Raw genomic sequence first — 4,895 nt, 5'->3', positions numbered from 1 at the left:
GTGTATTGTGTTTTCTTATGATATTGTGCATATGACACTAAGTGGTACTGTAGTAGCTTCACACGTCTCCTAGTTCAGCCTAAGCTGCTCTGTTAAGCTACCATTATCTATCAGCCTAAGCTGCTAGACACCCTATACACTAATAAGGGATAACTGGGCCTGGTGCAAGGTGCAAGTACCGCTTGGAACTCACTACAAGCCAGTCCAGCCTCCTACAAACACCCTCTCTCAGAGGAAGTTTTTTGTTCTGCCATCCTGGGCCAGGCCTGGCTGGACCCCAGGAGGGCAGATGCCTGCCTGAGGGGTTGGCAGCAGCAGCAGCTGCAGTGAAACCCCAGGAAAGGCAGTTTGGCAGTCCCAGGGTCTGTGCTACAGACCACTGGGATCATGGGATTGTGCCAACTATGCCAGGATGGCATAGAGGGGGCAATTCCATGATCATAGACATGTTACATGGCCATATTCGGAGTTACCATTGTGAAGCTACATATAGGTAGTGACCTATTTGTAGTGCAGGCGTGTAATGGTGTCCCCGCACTCACAAAGTCCGGGGAATTGGCCCTGAACAATGTGGGGGCACCTTGGCTAGTGCCAGGGTGCCCTCACACTAAGTAACTTTGCACCTAACCTTTACCAGGTAAAGGTTTAGACATATAGGTGACTTATAAGTTACTTAAGTGCAGTGTAAAATGGCTGTGTAATAACGTGGACGTTATTTCACTCAGGCTGCAGTGGCAGGCCTGTGTAAGAATTGTCAGAGCTCCCTATGGGTGGCAAAAGAAATGCTGCAGCCCATAGGGATCTCCTGGAACCCCAATACCCTGGGTACCTCAGTACCATATACTAGGGAATTATAAGGGTGTTCCAGTAAGCCAATGTAAATTGGTAAAATTGGTCACTAGCCTGTTAGTGACAATTTGAAAGAAATGAGAGAGCATAACCACTGAGGTTCTGATCAGCAGAGCCTCAGTGAGACAGTTAGTCACTACACAGGTAACACATTCAGGCACACTTATGAGCACTGGGGCCCTGGATGACAGGGTCCTAGTGACACATTGTAGGAGGCTGGACTGGCTTGTAGTGAGTACCAAGGGGTACTTGCACCTTGCACCAGGCCCAGTTATCCCTTATTAGTGTATAGGGTGTCTAGCAGCTTAGGCTGATAGATAATGGTAGCTTAGCAAAGCAGCTCAGGCTGAACTAGGAGACGTGTGAAGCTACTACAGTACCACTTAGTGTCATATGCACAATATCATAAGAAAACACAATACACAGTTATACTAAAAATAAAGGTACTTTATTTTTATGACAATATGCCAAAGTATCTTAGAGTGTACCCTCAGTGAGAGGATAGGAAATATACACAAGATATATATACACAATAGCAAAAATATGCAGTATAGTCTTAGAAAACAGTGCAAACAATGTATAGTTACAATAGGATGCAATGGGGAAACATAGGGATAGGGGCAACACAAACCATATACTCCAGAAGTGGAATGCGAACCACGAATGGACCCCAAACCTATGTGACCTTGTAGAGGGTCGCTGGGACTATTAGAAAATAGTGAGAGTTAGAAAAATAACCCTCCCCAAGACCCTGAAAAGTGAGTGCAAAGTGCACCAAAGTTCCCCTAAGGACAAAATAGTCGTGTTAGAGGGAAAATGCAAGAAAAACACAAATCACAATGCAACAACGATGGATTCCTGACTGAGGGTACCTGTGGAACAAGGGGACCAAGTCCAAAAGTCACAAGCAGCTCGGAGATGGGCAGATGCCCAAGAAATGCCAGCGGTTGGTGCAAAGAAGCTCTTTCTAGGCTGAAGAACTGTGAATACTGCAGGAACGACAAGGGCTAGAGACTTCCCCTTTGGAGGATGGATCCCCCACGCCTTGGAGAGTCGTGCAGAAGTGTTTTCCCGCCGAATGGACGCCAACAAGCCTTGCTACACGCAAATCGTGCGTTTGGCGTTTTTGGACGCTGCTGGGGCCCAGGAGGGACCAGGAGGTCGCAAATTGGACCTGCAGAGAGAGGGGACGTCGAGCAAGACAAAGAGCCCTCACTGAAGCAGGTAGCACCCGGAGAAGTGCCAGAAACAGGCACTACGAGGATGCGTGAAACGGTGCTCGCCGAAGTTGCACAAAGGAGTCCCACGTCGCCGGAGACCAACTTAGAAAGTCGTGCAATGCAGGTTAGAGTGCCGTGGACCCAGGCTTGGCGGTGCACACAGGATTTCCACCGGAAGTGCACAGGGGCCGGAGAAGCTTGCAAAGTCGCGGTTCCCAGCAATGCAGCCCAGCGAGGTGAGGCAAGGACTTACCTCCACCAAACTCGGGCTGAAGAGTCACTGGACTGTGGGAGTCACTTGGACGGTGTCGCTGAATTCGAGGGACCTCGCTCGTCGTGCTGAGAGGAGACCCAAGGGACCGGAGATGCAGCTTTTTGGTGCCTGCGGTTGCAGGGGGAAGATTCCGTCGACCCACGGGAGATTTCTTCGGAGCTTCTGGTGCAGAGAGGAGGCAGACTACCCCCACAGCATGCACAAGCAGGAAAACAGTCGAGAAGGCGGCAGGATCAGCGTTACAGAGTTGCAGTAGTCGTCTTTGCTACTATGTTGCAGGTTTGCAGGCTTCCAGCGCGGTCAGCGGTCGATTCCTTATCAGAAGGTGAAGAGGGAGATGCAGAGGAACTCGGCTGAGCTCATGCATTCGTTATCTGAAGTTTCCCCAGAGACAGAGACCCTAAATATCCAGAAAAGAGGGTTTGGCTACCTAGGAGAGAGGAAAGGCTACTAACACCTGAAGGAGCCTATCACAAGGAGTCTCTGACGTCACCTGGTGGCACTGGCCACTCAGAGCAGTCCAGTGTTCCAGCAGCACCTCTGTTTCCAAGATGGCAGAGGTCTGGAGCACACTGGAGGAGCTCTGGACACCTCCCAGGGGAGGTGCAGGTCAGGGGAGTGGTCACTCCCCTTTCCTTTGTCCAGTTTAGCGCCAGAGCAGGGGCTAAGGGGTCCCTGAACCGGTGTAGACTGGCTTATGCAGAATTGGGCACATCTGTGCCCAACAAAGCATTTCCAGAGGCTGGGGGAGGCTACTCCTCCCCTGCCTTCACACCATTTTCCAAAGGGAGAGGGTGTCACACCCTCTCTCAGAGGAAGTTCTTTGTTCTGCCATCCTGGGCCAGGCCTGGCTGGACCCCAGGAGGGCAGCTGCCTGTCTGAGGGGTTGGCAGCAGCAGCAGCTGCAGAGAAACCCCAGGAAGGGCAGTCTGGCAGTACCAGGGTCTGTGCTACAGACCACTGGGATCATGGAATTGTACCAGTAATGCCAGGATGGCATAGAGGGGGCAATTCCATGATCATAGACATGTTACATGGCCATATTCGGAGTTACCATGGTGAAGCTACATATAGGTAGTGACCTATATGTAGTGCACGCGTGTAATGGTGTCCCCGCACTCACAAAGTTCAGTGAATTGGCTCTGAACAATGTGGGGGCACCTTGGCTAGTGCCAGGGTGCCCTCACACTAAGTAACTTTGCACCTAACCTTTACCAGGTAAAGGTTAGACATATAGGTGACTTATAAGTTACTTAAGTGCAGTGTAAAATGGCTGTGAAATAACGTGGACGTTATTTCACTCAGGCTGCAGTGGCAGGCCTGTGTAAGAATTGTCAGAGCTCCCTATGGGTGGCAAAAGAAATGCTGCAGCCCATAGGGATCTCCTGGAACCCCAATACCCTGGGTACCTCAGTACCATATACTAGGGAATTATAAGGGTGTTCCAGTAAGCCAATGTAAATTGGTAAAAATGGTCACTAGCCTGTCAGTGACAATTTGGAAAGAAATGAGAGAGCATAACCACTGAGGTTCTGATTAGCAGAGCCTCAGTGAGACAGTTAGTCACTACACAGGTAACACATTCAGGCACACTTATGAGCACTGGGGCCCTGGGTTACCAGGGTCCCAGTGACACATACAACTAAAACAACATATATACAGTGAAAAATGGGGGTAACATGCCAGGCAAGATGGTACTTTCCTACACAACCCCCCCCCAAACGAAGGACAATAAGACTAGCCATTACCTGATGAGTCTTCATTGTCTAAGTGGAAATATCTGGAGAGTCCATCTGCATTGGAGTGGCTACTCCCAGGTCTATGTTCCACTGTATAGTCCATTCCCTGTAGGGATATGGACCACCTCAACAATTTAGGATTTTCACCTTTCATTTGTTTTAGCCAAAGTAGAGGTTTGTGGTCTGTCTGAACAATGAAGTGAGTGCCAAACAGGTATGGCCTCAACTTCTTCAGAGCCCAGACCACAGCAAAGGCCTCCCTCTCAATGGCAGACCAACGCTTTTCTCTAGGGGTCAACCTTCTACTAATAAAAGCAACAGGTTGATCCTGGCCCTCAGAATTAAGTTGTGATAGGACTGCCCCTACTCCTAATTCAGATGCATCAGTTTGGACATAGAATTTTTTAGAGTAACAAGGGCTTTTCAGGACAGGTGCAGAGCACATGGCCTGCTTCAGCTCCTCAAAAGCTTTCTGACAGTTTGCTGTCCATAATACCTTTTTAGGCATTTTCTTGGATGTGAGGTCATTAAGAGGGGCTGCAATGGAGCCATAGTTCTTAATGAACCTCCTGTAATACCCAGTGAGGCCTAGGAAGGCTCTCACCTGAGTCTGAGTGGTAGGGGGAACCCAATCAATAATAGTTTGGATTTTCCCCTGAAGTGGTGCAATCTGTTCCCCACCAACAAGGTGTCCCAGATAAACCACCTTACCCTGCCCTATCTGGCACTTTGAAGCCTTGATAGTGAGGCCTGCCTTTTGCAGGGCCTCCAAAACTTTCCATAGGTGGACCAGGTGATCATCCCAGCTGGAGC

Source organism: Pleurodeles waltl, unplaced genomic scaffold (genome assembly GCF_031143425.1).
Source record: "Pleurodeles waltl isolate 20211129_DDA unplaced genomic scaffold, aPleWal1.hap1.20221129 scaffold_56, whole genome shotgun sequence".
Lineage (NCBI taxonomy): Eukaryota > Metazoa > Chordata > Amphibia > Caudata > Salamandridae > Pleurodeles > Pleurodeles waltl.
This window is presented reverse-complemented; position numbering follows the sequence as displayed.